At 36.4% G+C, this 20136-nt stretch overlaps 1 long non-coding RNA gene across 1 annotated transcript; it reads left to right on the forward strand.

The window, feature by feature from the left end:
* The first annotated feature begins 242 nt into the window (after positions 1–242).
* On the forward strand, positions 243–16772 carry LOC308654194. Its single transcript, XR_014023196.1, has 3 exons — positions 243–321; positions 4017–4108; positions 16569–16772. It is a non-coding gene; the product is annotated as an uncharacterized lncRNA (long non-coding RNA).
* Positions 16773–20136: the final 3364 nt, after the last annotated feature.

Genomic DNA, 20136 nt, shown 5'->3' on the forward strand with positions numbered 1-20136 from the left:
CTCCTCCCCCGGAGTTTACTCAAGCAAGCCATACCGCTCCCGCCGCCCGCGAAAACCCTGAGCGGGAGCGAGAGACCCGGAGCCGAGCCAGGAACCCGCGTGCTAAAGGAGCTGACTAGCAACGCCTCCTTTCTGCCTTGTTGCTGGCCGTTCGGAGACTTCACTTCCCAGGCTCCCTTGCGCCCATGTCCCGAGGCGGAACTTGCGGCGTTGGCGCGGTGCAGGCTGGGCGTTGTAGTCTGGCCGAAATGAGCACCCACGGGTCCTCTAGCACGCAGTAGCTAGCCGAGTGGCCTTCGACTTCTTGGCGCAGGACCTAAGGTGGGCTTAAACTCCCACTCCCTACCCCCAGGACCTTACATTGCCGGCGTTGTCCAGACAGACGCGCTGCTTTAGCTTCCACAATGGAAGTGCAAAAATTGTTGGTTCTTGCAAGTGTGCTTTGAGTGTTGGAAACTTTGAGGGGTCACGTCATCTTTCACTACAGGGAAAGGGCAAGCCAACTATTCAGTTGCATCTGAAATAATTGCCAGACGTCCAGAGATGCCGCAGTGACTTCAGTTTCCAAGGCGAAGAGATCATTGCAAAGCGGAAATACTTGCTAGAATTAGGAAAAAGATGAAAGACTTTTCACCGAAAATTATTTAAGGGAGAGGACGTAGCTGGCTGAAAACTCCAGGAGGGAATTTTTTATGATCTGCAAAATATAAACTCCTGGAGGGAAACCACCCCCTGAGACTTCTGTGCCTTGGCATCTTTCATTCGCCCTACCCTAGTACAGTGCCAGGATGTGGCATGGGATTCAGCACTTTAAATTTGTTATGGAGTGAATTCTGCGCTATGCTAAAGAAAATAACTTCTTCTGAGAGAGAGAAATTTTTTGGTTAAATTTAGACTTCAATTACATTTTTACTTTTGCACCAGAACGAGCCTGCATTTATTTCTTGTATAGTTGCAGAGGGCCAAACCCAGGCTAAGCCACCCAAAGTTTACTGAGAAGTGTATTACTGGGAATTTATGCACAAGTGCACAAGTCTATGGGAAATATGTTTCTGAGTTCTGTATCACCCTCCTTGTTTTATGGCTTATCTTCATCTACCTTTCTTACCCACTCCTCTCGAAGAAGTATTGTTCGTCATTACCTCAGTAGTGAAGATGTGATTACACCTTCATAAAAGTTTTTTTTTTTTTTTTAAACAGTGACGTTGGAAATCTTACAAACACCTTTCCTAGAACAGTCACATTTGAGACAGGTGAAATCACTAGTGAAGGTGCTTTTGAAATTATAAGTGAATGGTTTCAGTTACCATTTCTACACATAAATTGCAAAGATGATTAGACTTTGTAGGTTTCCTGATGGCTTCTGTAGTAGTCTTCATTAGTTAGGATGGAACACTTTGGTGCAGTCACAAAGGATCCAAAAATCTTAGTGCCTTAAAACAAACAAAACAAAATTTAATCTACATGTTTTTCTTCAGGGGTGAGGGACCTTCATTCCAGGTGGTTCTCACCAAGCAACTAGATGTTTAGGGAGGCTGGAAAGACTGGAACTTTCTTCCATGTTTGATAAACAAAGGGAAAATGAGGAATGGCAAACTAGTTCTTCCTAAAAGTACCAGGAGTCTGTTCCACTCATATTTCACTCACCAAAGCAAATCATGTAGGTATCTCTATCTTTGAGGAGCAGGGGAGGTGCAATCCTATTTGCCCAGAAGAACGATAACTAGAATTTCTTAATGGAATAGCACCAAGGATATTACAATTCATCCTCTAGCCACTAATTTACAGTTAATTCTTTACACTACAAAATACATTCACTCCTATTACAAGTGAGACAATCTGAAAATTCTGTTCAGTAAAGCATTAATCTCGAAGTCCAGCATCTCTGTATTGCTTGGTAGGATATATTAACACTGGATAAAGCTTCTCTTGTTACAGAAACCTAAAAAGGCACAGTATCTATCCTCCCCCAATTATAGTTTACACACACACACACACAAATACATTTAACAAATACTGGTGGGACGGGGACAAATTAACAATCTTAGTTCATTTTTTGCTGCTGTAACAGAATAACACAGACTACTTTATAAAAACAAATTTATCTCTCACTGTTCTGGAGGCTAGGAAATTCAAGACAATAATGTTGGCATCTAGCAAGAGCCTTCTTGCTGTGTCATCCTATGCAGAAGGGCAGAGGCAAGAGATTAAAAGGGTAAGCCAAACTCCCACTTTTCTAACAAACTCATTTTCAAGATAACAAAGTTAATCCATTCACTCTAACCTTTGAGACTCATTGCATCTTATTAGGTCCCATGTCCCAAAGCCATTGCATGAGAAAGTAAGGTTCCAACATATGCTTTGTGTGTGTGTGTGTGTGTGTGTGTGTGTGTGTTGTAGGGGGTGGGGCACCTTCAAACCATCATACATTGGAAACATTCATATTTAGGAGTGGAAATAATGGGAGCCATATATCAAATATTTAGCAAATAGTTTACCATCAGTAACTAGCATGGATTGCCATCTTTCCAACCTCTAACAAGACTCCTTGCCACTACCTATTGGGCCTATAAGATATAACTACATATTTTAATATTCTATCATAACTTTACCTTTTTCTGTGTATGAATTTCTACAGTCTTCTGGGTATTAAATTCCTACCAATTTAGGCAGAATGGCCTACAATATGCTCCAGTAACACAAACTCAAAACCTTAGTGGCTTAATGCAAAGTTTTATTTCTTATAATAGGTCAGTGTGGGAGAAGATGGAGAGAACTGTTCCATGTCCATTCAGGATCCAGAACTTATGGAGCTCCACCATCTGAAAGTTCCCCTGTCACCATGAAAAGAGAACAATGATGTGGAATCATAGTCCAGCTCTTAAAGGCTTCTGATAGAAGTGATACATTTCAGTGGATAAAGCAAATTATACACCCATGACTAATTTTGAGGAAACAATATATTAGATACCTTTGAGGGAATAACCAACCATCCCAAACTTAATATCCTAAAAAATCAGATGTTTATTTACCTTATGAGTCTATGGAATGATAATTTGTGCGAGACTAAACTGGATACTTTTTCCACACTTGATTGGCCCACTTAGGTGTGGCAGCGACTTGTCAGCTAGGTAGCTCAGTATTTGGAAGTTAGTTGATTGTCATCTGGGAAAACAGATCTCAGTATTCATCAAGGAACAAACAAACCAGGGCTTGGTTTATTTGCATGGTGGCACAGTCATAGGGTTCCACACAGCAGTGAGAGAGCAATCCCCAGCCTACAAGTGCTTTTCAAGTCTCAGCTTGGATCACATTTGCCCCAGTCATGACCAAACCCAGAGTCAATATGGGTAAACAAAGTCTACCTCTTAGTAGAAGGATTTGCAAGTCACATTGTAAAAAGGCATGGATAGAGGGAATTACACAATTTTTGTGGCCAGTTTTTCAGTTTACCACATTTGGGGAAATGCAGTGTTACCATAATTCTCCAAAGGAAAGAGACATAGAAATATGGACAAAATGAATTAATACAGAATTTCTGGAAGAATGGAAGAATTGAGGTCAGATACGACGAAATGCATAAGATGGAGTTAACTTTGGAACTCAGTTTTACTTAGAAGAGCAAAAATTTTTGTGGCAAATATAACAAAGTATATTATAACTACCCAGCAAACATAGAAATAGAAGCTTAGCTGATAAAATTGTTGCATTTGAAGCTGGACCAGGCACCAACTTAGTGCCTACTTGTTATTTATTGATTGGACAAATGTTTGGGATATCTATAAAGCCAAGGGTAGAAAGAAAGTCATATCAAAGATTGTCTCCTATACTGAAAATGCAGTTATAAAGGATCTTAATAGAACAACAAATATATAATACGAAAATGTTAATGTTGTTTGAAAAGGTATTTTTGTTCAATTATCAACTTCCTATACAAGTTGTATTAGTTATTTTTTGCAGTGTAACAAGCCAATTCATAACATAATGACTTAAAAGAACAACTTCTTATTCTTTAGTCCATAGGTCACATGAACTGTTCTGCTAATCTGCAAAGGTTCTGCAAATCTTCACTAGATTGCTGATGATCAAAGATGGCCTAACAACATTGGTATGAAATTTGACTCCCTATTTGCTGGGGGTACTGGAAATGATTGACCTTATCATTGTCTCTTATCATTCATAGGCTAGGAGAGCTTATTTACATGTGGCAGCACGTGAAGCACAAGTGAATAAGTATTTAATGTGCAAGTATGTTCTTTCTTTGCTTGCATCATATTTGATTGCTACTGTTCCATTGGCCAAAGCAAGTCACATGAGCAAACCCAAAGTCCTAGTGGGAGATACTAACAAATGGTATGGTCACAGAAAGCTGTGAACAAATTGGGGTCATTACTGCAATCAAACCACTATAAATGTCCATCCAAGTTCATCTACAACTGGAAAGCACATATACAAAGTTCTTGTACGTGCTAAGAATAGATATAAACTGCTGGGCAAATTAATAGTTTATTGGTTTATTTGACCATTCAGCAGTTAATTCCTAATCTATGATCCATTTTAAGAGACAATTATGTGAAAATACAAATAAATTAAGTAGTGTGAAGTGAATTTCCATAGTAGGAAAATACAAAATTACAGAGGGGTTTGACTAGAGTCATGTTTTTTGGGATATTAACCCCAAATGAAAGCTTTTCTTTTCCTTCATACAAATGTTATATAACCCAATATACTAGTAAGATGGTAAAATACCTACTCAATTATGAATTACCAATATGTAACAGAAAAATTCATTTTATAATTAGTAAAACTGAAACACTTTGTATTAGATATTTATAACTATAAAGCATAGTTATCATATCTTAATTAACTATAAAAAACTTTATAGTACTGAGAAACCATCTTTTGCACATTTGACTTAAATCACATTTTTCTAATATTTCCTTTAGTTCTGAAATGCAATGCATTTCACTGATCAGATAAAAAACAAAGACATCCTGATTTGATCATTATACATTATATACATGGATCAAATTATCACACTGTTCCATATAAATAGATACAATTAAAATCATAATTTATGAAAGAAAAATCAGAAACAACTTTGATTAACCAAAGATTTAGAATATGGAATATAGTACCCTTGCAGAAAATTTATAACCATATAAATAATTGTTGTGCTAAACTTCTTGCAATATCTTAGAGTCATCAGGTTCATGAGCCAAAGATTTCTCAGCATCTTTTTTTTTCTTATGGGAATATGGACTCTATAAACAGTGTCATATCATACAGATATACACATGCCGATGCACTTACTTCCAATACTGTAAATAGAGATAACTAAAATATGCTAGGAGCCACAAGCAAATAATATGATGCATGGCACTTTTGGTTGTAAGGTGATGCCAGCTAGCCACTGAGATGATATGATTATGTTAAGATTTACATTCATATGGAAATTGGACTCCTGCTGTTCACCTCGGCCTGCTAAGGGACTCATGTTATGGGACTCCTGGAGAGTTCCCATTGGTTGGGGAAGGATAGTAGGAGGGAATTCTGGGGGAGGTCTGCCCCCCCCCGTTCCGGTAGGTGCGCGTGGGTGGACCGGTTTTGGCTTGCCAGCGCGTACGGAGGATTGGCGGCTTTTTCAAAAATAAAGTTTTGTTCCTGCTTGAGTGGCTCGTGATTCTGTGCCCAGCCAAGACATTGGCAATTGGTGGCCCGGACGGGGAACGCCTGAAACTTAGAGGTGAGTAAAATTGCTCGCCCCTGAGGGAAGGCAACAGAATGGGTGACCATTTCAAAAAACATGTGTTCTTGTTTTGATTTATTTTGCTTTTATTTCAAGCTCCCTAGCCCTAGAATTTTCTCAGGCGAACTGGGAAAAATGGTTGGCTCAAGGTTTGAAGTTATTCGGCCCTGAGAAAGAGAAAATTGATACAACCATTCTCTGCTCCGTTTTTGTTTCATTCTGCTTCGGCTTTGTTTTATCCTATCTTATTGGGTTACGTTACCTTTATAGTAGATTAGAATCTAGTAAAAAACAAACCAAAAAACTGTTAAGTAAATTGTTAGAGGTCCAAACTATGGTAGAAAAAACGCTAGGTCAAGCAAAAGAGAAGGTCTCTCAGGCTAGTCAGACAGAGGAAAATTTAAAGAAAGAAAGCTTAGAGGAAAAACAGCCATCAGGTGGAGAATTACAACAGGAGGCTGCTACTAACTCCGTTCTATCACCAGAGGGCGTAATTCAACCAACAGCTCCATCTACAGCTGAGCGGCCCTCAACTCCCGTAGTTGATGGACAGAATTCTGAGGCAGGACCCCAAAGATTAGCATGCTCTGTACTTGAGCAGGCAGGAGGGCAATGAATTCACCGTGCTTTAGATTTCAAAACAGTAAAGCAATTAAAGGAGGCTGTAACAACCTATGGGCCGCAAGCTCCCTTCACGGTAAGCATGGTCAAATCTGTTACCAACTTGGACATGACACCAGCAGATTGGGCTAACATGTGTCGATCTGTGCTAAATGGAGGACAATATTTGTTATGGAAGGTTGCCAATGAGGAATTTTGCATGGAGACAGCTAGGCGAAATGCAGAAGCCGGTTACCTTCAAAGAAACCTAGATATGTTATTAGGAAAGGGACCTTATGAGGGTCAAAGACAGCAAATTGAATATGACCCTGGCGTATACGCACAAATTGCTGTAGATGCAGTTAGGGCATGGAAAACTTTACAGGGGCATGGAGATTTACAAGGTCAATTATCTAAGGTAATACAAGGAACTAATGAACCTTACGCTGAATTTGTAGATAGGCTTATTCAGACAGCCTCTAGAATATTTGGAAATACAGAACAGGCAATGCCATTTATAAAACAACTGGCTTATGACCAAGCAAATCGTTGCTGCAGAGAGGTCATTAGACCATGGAGACATGAAGATTTAAACACATATATTAAATTATGTAGAGACATTAATGAACAAGGGCAAGTCTTAGCAGCAGTACAACAGGCTTTAGATGCCAGGCCAAAAACATGCTATAATTGTAATCAAACAGGACATTTTAAAAGGAGTTGCCCCATAAGAGGAGGGTTTAACAAAACTAGGTATCAAAGGAATAGAATACCGGGTATTTGCCCACGATGCCATAGAGGGAAACATTGGGCTAATGAATGCCGTTCTCAAACCACCATAGAGGGTATTCCATTATCTAAAAACGGACAAGGACCAAGTGTTTACCCACGATATCGTGGAGAAAGGTATCAGGCTCCATTGCCAAAAAACGGACTAGAGAGCTCAATGCCCCGGGGCCCAAAACCACAAATATACGGGGCAATAGAGGAACCCAGAAGCACCATCAAGGTAGTGCCCAGGACGCATTATCCATTAAATCCCTCAACAGACAAACTAGAGGGAGCGCAGGGTTGGACATCTGCGCCTCTGCCAGAGCAGTACTAACTCCAGAGATGGGAGTTCAAATCATTCCCACAGGAGTAAAAGGACCTCTTCCCCAGGGAACAGTAGGCTTATTATTGGGACGCAGTTCTTCTACACTAAAAGGACTTATGATAAGTCCTAGGGTAATTGATCCTGATTATGAGGGTGAAATAAAAATTATAGCTAGTTCTCCAAGAGGTATATCAGTAATTTCACCAGGAGATAGAATAGCACAGTTATTAATAATACCCAGCCTGCATAATAAATTTTCCAGTTGTAATGTAGAAAGAGGTTCCAAGGGATTAGGCTCCAGAGGTGTAGATTGGGCTATGCTGTCTTTAAATTTAGATTCTAACAGCCCAACTATGTGTCAAATTTATGTTAATAAAGCAATCCAGCCACTTAGAAATCAAAATCCTGAACTACAAATATTTCACTATATGGATGATGTGTTATTGGCACATAAAGATAAAAACACATCGCTAGAATGTTATGCCACACTTACAAACTTATTGAAAAATTATAATCTAGAGATAGCAATAGATAAAGTACAATTAAATCTTCCAATTAATTATTTAGGAGTTCTATTATCCTCAACCATGGTCCGTCCACCAAAAATTCAAATACGAGTAGATCAACTCAAATCACTTAATGACTTTCAAAAGTTATTGGGAGACATAAATTGGATAAGGCCTTATCTAGGCATACCAACAGGAGAGTTTGGACCTTTATTTGATATTCTAAAAGGTCCATCAGATCCAAATTCACCCCGAATGTTAACGCCTGAAGCAAAAAAAGCATTAAAAATCATTGAAACATATATGGAAAATATGCATTTGGATAGAATTGATATAAGTTTGCCTTTATTATTTATTGTACTACCAACAAAAAATATTCCTACAGGAGTATTTTGGCAAGAAGGTCTATTATTGTGGATACATTTATCTTATTCTCCTAACACTATTCTTACTAGATATCCTGAGGCTGTAGGACAATTAATACTCAAAGGAATAAAAGCAGCAAAGGGAGTGTTTGGGATTTCTCCCAATAAAATTATTACTCCATATACTATGGATCAAATTGATGAGTTAGCTAATGAGTTAAATACTTGGGCAATAATCACGTGTAAAACTAGTGTTTCATTTGATAATCACTTACCATCTAATCCTTTGTTATCTTTTTGGTCTAAGCATCCTGTAGTTTTTCCAAAAATGACAAGAAAAACCCCTATCATAAATGCTCCAAATATATTCACTGATGGATCAAACAATGGTACAGCAGCAGTAGTTACTCCTGATCAAACTTTTACATTTTTAGTACCCAAACAATCAGCTCAAAAGGTAGAGCTTAATGCAGTATTACAAGCTTTTATGATGTTTAAAGATTCTGTATTTAATTTATTTTCTGATAGTCAGTATGTAGTTAATGCTATAGTATCCCTTGAAGATGCTGGTAGGATTTCACCTTCTTCTACTGTTTTCTCTTTGTTTTCCGCTATACAAAGTCTAATCTGGGACCGAAAAGATCCATTCTTTATAGGACATATCAGGGCACATACAGGATTGCCTGGAGCCCTTAGTATGGGCAATGAACTAGCAGATAAATCTACACATGACATACATATTTTCTCCACAATAGAAGAAGCTATAAATTTTCATAAAAGGTTCCATGTCAATGCTAATACTTTATAAAAGCATTTAAAAATAACTAAAGAACAAGCCAGACATATAATAAAACAATGTCAAAATTGTGTGACATTTTTACCACAAGTTAATCTTGGAGTCAATCCTAGAGGACTGATACCTAACCATATTTGGCAGATGGACGTCACACACTTGCCAGAATTTGGAAAATTAAAATATTTACATGTTACAGTTGATACTTCTTCCGGATTTTTGATGGGCTCCCTTCATGCCGGAGAAAAAACTAAAGATGTTATAGCTCATTGCTTACAAAATTTTGCCACTGTGGGCATTCCAAAACAGTTAAAAACAGACAATGGTCCTGGTTATACTTCCACCTCTTTTAAACAATTTTGCTCATCATTTGGCATTACTCACATAAAAGGAATTCCATACAATCCACAAGGACAAGGCATAGTTGAAAGAGCTCATCAAACTATTAAAATGTACTTATTAAAACAAAAGGAGGGAATTGGAAAGGGGTATATATCCCCCAAAGATAAACTTAAAATAACCCTTTTTACTCTATACTTTTTAAATTTGGATTCATCGGGACTTAGTGCTGCGGAAAGACATTTGTATCCAAAAAATGTACATAAGCCTAAGGTACTTTGGAAAGATATTCTAACAGGACAATGGAAAGGTCCTGATCCAGTGATAGTCTGGAATCGGGGCTCTGTCTGTGTTTTTCCACAGGAGGAACAGCAGCCGATTTGGATTCCAGAGAGATTAACCAAAATAATTTCTACAGAAAACGAAGATGATTTGACTCAAATCCATAACAGCTGATATCCAGAACTCCAGCTTGGCTATTCTTACATCTGCGACAGTGATTAACCAAGGTGTTTTTTTTTTTCAATATCTATTTTATTATTGCATTTTTCCCACATCATAAAGTTCTATTTTATTTTTGAGCTCATACAAACCTAGGTTAATGTTTTTCTGATCAGTTTTATTTTTTGACTGTGTTTTATTTTTTGACTGTGGAGTTTTTAAACATTGCAATGGAGATTTCACCTAGGTATAGCTACAAGGCCTTTATTTACTATTGTCTTATGTGTTGTATGTTGTGTGCACACTTCTGTTTTGTGTTGTATGTCTGTATGTGTGTATGTCCATATTTCTTATATGAGGAGCGCTCATGAAAAAATGGATCCGAATTTTTTTTTATTCACGTGATTTATATGGTTTAATTTAAATTAGGTGAACAGCTGTTAATGATTGTTTTTAAAGGTGGTTAACAGATCTGTTTGTTTACTAATTTAAATTAAGTAAACAGCTGTTAAGGATTGTTTTTAAAGGAGTTTAACAGATCTGTTTGTTTACTTTCACCTTTCCTTTTCATTATATTTAATAATTCTGTTCAGGATAATGTCTCTTTAGCATCATTGCCAAAATTTCCATCTCCATCCCAGTTCCGGTGAAGACTAAGATAAAACCAAACTACAGCTTCTATGATAGCTATCACAGTAAACTGTATAAACTGATACATCAATGAATATAACTCAGCAAGTAATGCTCAATCAAGAACTTGATTTACTTTGGGAGAAATTGGACATATTGATAGACTCCTCCGATTTGAACTGCCTGTAGAACTTGCCTGGACTATATATCAGTTACATGCATTGTGAAATATCGTCTGGTGCAGCGAATTGTGGTACTGTTGGCATATCTTTGCTGATGGTGTCACCAGTGATGCAATTTCCTTGCCAGCTCACCCCATGTTAATTGTGGTAATGCTGGCATATCTTTGCTGATGGTGTCACCAGTGACGCAATTTTTCCAAAGGAGCCATCAATTGGCTTGGTGTCGTGGCATTTCTGTATCCTCCTCCCTTCTACTAGTGATGGTCTAAAATTTGGGGGCCAACAGAGGTGAGGCAAAGAACCTCACCCCCCCACTGGCACCAAGGCAAAATTTGGGGGCCAACAGAGGTGAGGCAAGAACCTCACCCCCCCACTGGTGCATAGGCCTATCCACAAGCATGGCTGAATGCTGGACCGGTAGTCAGTGACGGGTTGATCTGATTGCAGTGGATTCAACCTAAGACAGGAAGCTGACGCCTAAAGGTCAGTTCTCCCATGACGGGTAAGAACCATATGTTGAATTGGACAACCTACCAGGCACGGTCCCTAGCCACATTGCCTGTTGCTTAATTAAACAGAAGGGGGCAGATGCTAGGAGCCACAAGCAAATAATATGATGCATGGCATCTTTGGTTGTAAAGTGACGCCAGCTAGCCACTGAGATGATTGATTATGTTAAGATTTACATTCATATAGAAATTGGACTCCTGCTGTTCACCTCGGCCTGCTAAGGGACTCATGTTACGGGACTCCTGGAGAGTTCCCATTGGTTGGGGAAGGATAGTAGGAGGGAATTCCGGGGGAGGTCCGCGCCCCCCGTTCTGGTAGGTGCGCGTGGGTGGACCGGTTTTGGCTTGCCGGCGCGTACGGAGGATTGGCGGCTTTTTCAAAAATAAAGTTTTGTTCCTGCTTGAGTGGCTCGTGATTCTGTGCCCAGCCAAGACATTGGCAAAAATACATGATGATTTTGTCTTCTTGTTATATTTCCAAATGCCATTAATACCTTTATGTACATTTTATAGAATGAAAGATAAACTCTCACAAAAGGAAATAATAATTGAGGAAGCAAAAGTTCAATTATGATGCATTTCTTATATTATAATATTATAATATCTATCTACCTCATATTCCAAGACTATCTTTAATGTACATGAGAATGGCTATGATAGCTGGTCCAGTTCTGCCACTTGTCGAGGGTGGTACCTCAGATTTTGTTCTTTGTTTAGTTCAACCATGGGCCATGGGGTATTTTTACAACATCATTGTTATATCCTGTCATCATATTTATAATAAATTCCATAAAATTGAACATAATTTTTACTGTATTAAGAAGACCCAGACCCTAAACTGTCAGGACAATGAATACTGAGATTAGGGTGAGGATGTTTTCTATTCTTTAAAAAAAATAAAATCATACACCCTTGAACTTGGCATTTGAATTTAATATCATTTACCATCCACTTTCTCTTGCATCCAGGCATGATAATAGGACCTGCTCTATCATTACTCTTCCTGTGTCCATTTGAAATCACTCCCACAGCCTAATGCATTATTATCACTTTCATTTTCAGCCTTTTAATAAAATTTCAATGTATTAGAGGCTCAATGATGGCAATTTGATCCAATTTAATCCAATTGCATGGTTCAGTATCAAAGTCAAATAAAAACGTCATCTATAGCACATAGACAATTACAGTTTAGAAGAAATACAGATCATCTAGGTCAATCCCCTAACTCTGCAGATAGGGAACTGAGGCCCAGAGAGGATAAGCAATTTATGTAGGTTACACAGCTTTTAAGTTGCATGACCAAACCAAAGTTCAATTTCCTGATTCCTATTCTTATCTCTTCTTGCAATAAGGGACATCAGTTGTTCCACACTTGCATGTGTTATTAATTCATTTGCCATAACCTTAAAATAAGTACTTTTATTATTATCCCTGTATCCAAGAAGAAGAAATATAAATTGCTCACCCAGCTAGTTAGTAGTGGAATTAGAATTTAAATCTGTCCTTTCAAGTTTAACTACTATTTTCCTTTAGAGAACAGAAAAGAAGGAGATAAAGCTGGCCTGGAAAGGAATCAGAAATTGAGGAACCTTGACTTTATCTGATTTTCATGAAGAGCAACTGATGATGTCACAATCATTATAGGAAATTAGTGACATGCAAACATGACAAACAAAAAATTATGGTTCACAGGATTTAATCTGTCACTGGGCCAAACTGAAGTTTCTGCTGTGCCCCCAACCTAACACCTTGGGCTGTTCTACTTCCATGAAGCAAGTTTGATAATTTTTAACTAATTGATGATTACTACTTTCTATGCTCTTGAAACACTTCCTTTACAATTTTTCTCATTGGTCTTATTATATTCTTCCATATATTATAATTACATGTAAACATATTGTTCCTTTCTACAACCTTGCAGATTGGAGATCAAGGCTTGGGTATTCACCATCTCTATATACCTGCTTTCTAACACTTTGTTGGTATCAAAGACATTTTTGTCAAATTGAAATGAAAGAGTAACAAATCACAAGTTTTTTAAAAAAAGAAAAATGGGAGGTATATAACTTCTTCCACCCCTACCACCATTCTCAAGACTTCCTCCTAAATCCAAACTTTTATTTCATCCTCAATGTCAAGACAGTGACAGAAGGAGTGGCATGAGTTCTTTTTAAAGGGGTTTTTAATATGTATTTTGGAAAAACCTTATTTTTCTCGGTGCATATTAATAATAGTATAATGTATTTCATTGTGGTATATTCATATATGCAATATAGCATAATTTGACCAATTCTTTTACCAGTTCCTCCCCAACACATCCATTCTCCCTTCCCTTGATCTCCATCTTCAACCTCAATGATCTGCCTTCTACTTTCATGACAGCTTCCCCCCCCCCCCTCTAGCTTCCATAAATGACATTTGTCTTTCTGAGTCTGGCTTATTTTGCTTTACATAATATTCTCAAGTTATATCCATTTTATTGCAAATTACATAATTTAATTCATCTTGTGGTTGAATAAAACTCCATTATGTATATATATCACATTCTCTTTATTCATTCATCTGTTGATGGACACCCAGGCTGGTTCCATAGTTTGGCTAGTGTGAATTGTGCTGCTATATGCATGTGTCACTATAGTATGATGACTTTAGTGCTTTTGGATAAATACTGATGCATGGTATAGCTATATAATATGGTAGTTCAAGTTTTAGTTTTTTGAGTAAATAAACAAACATTGATTTCCATAGTGGTTGTACCAATTTACGTTCTAACCGGCAGTATATGAGTCCTTTTTCCCTGCATCCTAGTCAGCATTATTATTTGTGTTCTTGATGATTGCCATTCTGACTTGAGTGAGATGGAATCTCAATGTAGTTTTGGTTTGCCTTTCCTTAACAGTTATATTTTAAAAGAAGAAATTAATATCACTTGGCCTTTTTTGTGTGTGAAACTCCTGATACAGACTGTCATAATTTCTTATGTGAATAAATGATACCATTTAACTTGCTAACACGACTTAAGAGAATCAGAAATATGAACAATTTATGAATTTTACAATTATATTTTCATGCTGTTGACAATACTTTAGACTTTAGTGTCAACATATATTTATTTTGATATAAAAATAGTATAAAATACTGATGTTTCATAGTTAAGAGGTCAAATTATAAAACTCTGAGATAAAAATCCACTGGGTGGAAGAAATTATCTTAACATGTGGCCATAAGAAAGGTTTATTTAAATTATGAAATTTATTAGTGGCTGAAATTAGTATTCATCTAGAGAAAAGATGTAAAATAAAAATAGAAAAGAATGAAGCACTTCAATTATATCATGATTTACTCTTGTAAAGAGATGTGAATGAAAATGTGAAGTTGGTAAAGCTTTAATACATTTACTGCCTTTGAACTTAGTCAAAATTACATAACATTTGAAGATTTAAATTATAATAATGATTGAATTATAATTAATAATTACTTGTACAAATGCAGAATTTAATATTATCCTATTAGAGGCTTTCAAATTTCATAGGCAAAACCACCTGATTTTATTTTTATACACCATTTATTAAGTTCTAAACATGACACTTGAAAGAAAAAGAAATCTAAATATAAAACTATGCAAATATTTTAAATATCATTGGCCATCTCCAATCTCTGTTTCTCCAGTGTTCCCAGGGAATACAACCATTGCAAAGCAGAAGGTGAGAATGAGGGCGAGGGCTAAAAGCCCAGAGATTGGTCCATGTATTCTATAAAGTGCTACAGAACACTTCCTCTTCCAGCTTCATCTCCACTCCCTGGAGCCAGACATTTCTATCCTAAGCCCTGCAAGAAACATATTCTGTGGAAAAACTGGATGAAGGCTCATGGGTTTGAGGACATCAAGCAAAATGGAGCATGAGGCTAATGGAGACGGAGCATAGGTTATTAAGTAAAAGTTTGCTGAATTTCTCCCACCTTGTTCTTGGGAGATATATATATCTATATATCTATATATCTATATCTATCTATCTATCTATCTATCTATCTATCTATCTATCTATATATATATATATATATATCATACATTTGAATGCCTCCATGAAGAATAACTGGCCTTCTGCTTGCTCACATTTTCAGTAAATCTCACTTATCATCAAAACTCACTCACACAGAGAGCTTGCTATAAATATTTAAGGGCTTCACTTGTAAATACGCATTGACATTTGGGGAAAGCACCCAAGGAGAAAGAGAGCGGGGTGTGGGGGAGAGAGAGAGAGACAGATACAGACCAAAACAAACAGATAAAAGGAATTCAAAGAAAAAAGAAATTTCAGGGAATATAAGAAAACTTCCAATTAATTATAATTTAAATCCTCAAAAAGATGAAAAAAAATTACATCATCAAAAGAAGAATTACTTTGAAATAAGATCCTATAGGAACAGAGAAGAACGAGAAATAAAGAGCTCTTGGAAATTAAGTATACATCAGACAAAATTAAAACAAATTCAGAAAAGGTGTTGAGAGATGAAGATAAGAAAATTTTTGAAGTAACATAACAAAAAAGGACATGGAAACAGTTAATGGGACATATAGAAAATTTCAAGAGCAATCCAAGAGTTCCAAACATCTGACTTACGTGAGTTTCAGAAAGAGCAGACAAACTGAAGGAATGCTGTTATCAAAGAAAGAATAAGAGTTCCCAGTTCTGAGATAAATGAACCTCCAGATTAAATAGTTTCATTCTAAGACATATAATCATGAAATTTCCCTACCCTAGGAATAGTGAGAAGATTCTAGAAACTTCCGAGAAAAAAATTACACCATGGGCACTGTATAATCAAAAGAGCATTGGGCTTCTCAACACATGATAATGGAGCAATATCTTCAAGATTATAACTGAAAATGATCTTCAACATAGAATTCAAAAAATGTGTTTAACTATTAGTCAATTGTATGCATAGAAAGGATTTTCAGGTGTGCAAGATCTCAAAAGGTTGACCTCCCATTCATCCCTTTTCAAGATGCTCCTGGAGGCTATGCCTCCTTGTAGTAAAGGGGACAAGAATTCTAGGAAATGGGAATCCAGCACAAGAAGAAGGGTCAAAGAGTTCCTAAACCAAGGAAGGACAGACACAGATGACAGATGACAGCAGACCCAGAAAGCAACAAACCCAAATGCAAAGAGGACAATGGAGGGATTAAAAAAATTTCTGAAGACAAAATGGAGCAAAAATTATATAAAAGGTTTGACGTGTAGTCAATGAAAATTGGAAGCTTATTGGGAAGAGCAAGAATAAGTAAGTATTAGGCACATAGGTAATTTAGAAAATAGGAAGATCCTTGATGATTTTAAATTTTTGTCTTTTTTCCAGGGCTGATGATACCAGCTGACACAGAAGGATCTCAATGAGCACTTGCTGAACGGATGATTGCATGCATGAATGAATGCTGATAAACTTTATGTTTTCCTTCACCAGGACCCCAGGCAGTTTACAAACCCTATGAATGTTTATGAAATTGTATGAATGCATTATTGACTTAATCATGTGTTTCCCTTTTATTAGTCAGACTTTCAGTTCTGAAGGACAGAAATTAAAGTAACATTTGTTTGATCAAAAAAGGTAATTTGATTAAATTTTAGTCATAAATTGCATCCAAGCACTCAAAAAGAACCTCTCTATCTTACTTCTGCTTTCCTCTTCGTTGTTTCTTTTCTCAGATCTCTTCATGTGCTGGCAAAGGTGACCAGGGATTGCACACTTAATCCACCAAGTTAGCAACACTTCTTGTTCAGTAATCATTCAAAAGCTCAGAAGTGATTCAATTGATCAACTTCTACTAATTTTTTGAAACAAACATTGTGCCCAAGGAAATGGAATATTCTGATTGGTTAGGCCCAGGTCACATTCTCAGCTCTAGAATTGTGGGTCAGCCACATCCGAACCATGTGGACTCAAAATCAAGGAGACAGTGTCTCCACAGAGAATCACTAGGGTACTCTAAACCCCAGAAGGAAGTATAGATACCCAGACAGGCAAAAACAAGTAGCAACTTTATTGAAAAAAGTTCACCTGGGCTGGCGATGTGGCTCAGTGATAGAGTGCTTGCCAGGCTTGTGTGATACCCTGTGTTCAATCACCAGCACCTTGATAGATAAATAAATAAATAGATAAATAATTAACCTACCCTAACTTACTAGAGAGATAATAAAACTCCAGAACAGCATTTCAAAAGAGAAAATAGCATTGAGAATGCTTGATAAATATCTCCTAATTTCTCATCTCCGACCTTTTTAACTTCTAGGTGTAGAAAATTGTATATTAGTACTGTTCAAAAGAAATGTAAAACAGATATGCAAGCCACATATGGAATTTTAGATTTTCTTATAGCCACCTTTAAAAAGTAAAAGTTAAATTAACTTTAAGAATATATTTTATTTAATCTAACATATCCAAAACACTCTCTTTTCAACATATAGTCAATATAAAAGTTATTTATGAGATATTTCACATACATTCTGTAGTAAAACTATGGTCCTTGAAATTCCATATGTATTTTACACTTGCAGCACATTTGGATTTAGATTAGTCACATTTCATAGTCACAGTGGATAGAAGCCCCATTGGACAGAGCAGTTCTGGACTCTGAAAGTATTTGTGTACTAAGTAGAATTTTCATTTTCTCCCTCCTTCAACCAATTTCCTCTCTTAAAAACCTTCCCTTTCCATTCCACTCATCTTTCTTCCTCCAATAAAATAGGGCAATGCTAATTTATTCATAGTCTTATCATTTGGAAAAGGAAATAAGAAGAAGTGTTCACATATTTTCTACTTTTCAAGAGTAAGAGCTGAAATAAAATGGCAAATCACACTGGTGCTTTCCTTCTGCACGAGTTAAAGCAATATGAAACAGATGATCACATCTTGATGACAATTATGGTACTACTTGGCAGGAGTAAGTGAAGAAAGAATTTGGCTTGGTAGTATTAAATAGCTGCCCAGATAGATTCTATAAAGAATAGGAAGAGTGAGAAAAAGCAAGTTACCCATATGCAGCTAATGAAATAGTTGCATCATACTGCTGGGGAAATTTCAAATGCTAAGATAGAATACCTGTTAGCACACCTTATACTTCAAAGAAGTTTGGCTTGCACACAGTCGCTTTTGAGAATAAATCCTCAGATGTGCTTTATTTTTTTTTAACATTTAAAAAACATGTTTTTTTTATTTCTATTATGAATCCCTAGACCCAAGAGTTTATTTTGGCACTTTGAGAATTATGTAAAACTTATTGCAAAAGCAGCATTTTCATTTAAAGCATTAGTTTCCAAGCACTCCTTAAGAAAGATTAAAAAAAAAAACTAAAATAAAAAAGTGCTTCAAAATGTCAAGTACTTTGGGAGGGAATTTTTCATGATTTTCGCAGTTCAAACAAAACTGCAGTGTATATTAAAATGTGACAATTTTTATTTTGCAAATTTAGTATGACTAGAATTTACATATAGCTATAAAAATTCTGTTCATTTTCACAGACATAAACAACTTGCATTTTTAAAAACTAGATGATTTGATTTTAAAATATCAATATTTAAGATGTATATGTTATCATAAAATTAATCTTTTGGTCAGAAAGCAATATCTCACATATAAAAATTCAGCAAAAACTTTGGGCAGCTAATGTTGGCCAATTGCCTCACTATTGAATCTCCAGAGAAAAGACACAGAACCTGTTTAATGATCATGGTATATCTCTATAGTTTTTGTTGCACTACATTGGTACACTCTCCATTTAGAAAACAAAGAAGAAATAAAATATTTTTATTTACTCTATTAAATTGGAGCTTAAAATATTTTTAAGTCAAAGCAATACGAACATATGATTTAAAGATAAATTAGTATATAGTGACATATAATGAAAAAAAACAACAACAATAGTCTGTCTTTTCGACAAGCCTAGTCCTGTTCCCTGGAGCAAACTACTTTTAACTTTTTAAACTGCTGATGCTAATTGTTGTTCTTGTGGTCACTTAGGACTGCCATATTCACTGTACTTCCAACAATTCACACGTGACACATGGCAGCCTCCAGTTAGCTCCAATCTCTAAATACTGTTTTTCACTATTTATTGACATTAATTTTAGACATTATCAAATGATCTACTTTTACCTCCTCTTCTCTTTCAATATAATTACATCACTATTTCTGTGCATAAAAAAATAATACATTTGTGATTGCTCTGGGCTGAAATGCTTCTCCCTACCGCAGATTCCTATGTGGAAACCCTAAGCCCCAGAACATGAGTGTACTTGGAGATCTGGCCTTTAAAAAGATGCTTAAATTAAAATGAAACCATGGGCCCTAATCTAGTGAGACTGGCATTCTTATAACAGGAGGAAATTTGAATGCACAAAGAAAGGAATGTCAGTTTACAGAGAAAAGACCATGTGAGGATACCATGAAAGGATAGCCATCTATAAGTCAAGGAGAGAGGCCTCAGAACAAAACTGACTGCCAACACCTTGATCTTCACTTGTGGCCTCCAGAACTGTGAGAAAATATATTTCTGTTGTTTAAGCCATACAGTCTGTGGTAATTTGTTATGGCAACCCTAGGAAATTAACAGTGATTAAAAATGTAAAAGTATACATTTCTGCATTCTTGTAAAAGTATACATTTCTGCATTCTTGATTCTTCCTTTATTAGGATGACGGTTTGGATCACCCTTACCTTTCTATTTGTTCTTTCTTAACCTCTCAGTTTGCACTTCTCATCCTCTCTACTTTCACATCAGGCTTGATAACGTTTAGCACCTATTCTTCAACCATATATTTAAATTTTCTATGCTGTATATATAGGTTGGTCCTTAAAATTGATAATAAAATTCACCTACATGCTATGATTATGTTCACTGAATAGCCAAACCATCTATTTTTAATTTTCT

The sequence above is a fragment of the Spermophilus citellus genome, assembly GCF_964194105.1.
Source record: "Spermophilus citellus genome assembly, chromosome: 8".
In the NCBI taxonomy this organism is placed as follows: Eukaryota; Metazoa; Chordata; class Mammalia; order Rodentia; family Sciuridae; genus Spermophilus; species Spermophilus citellus.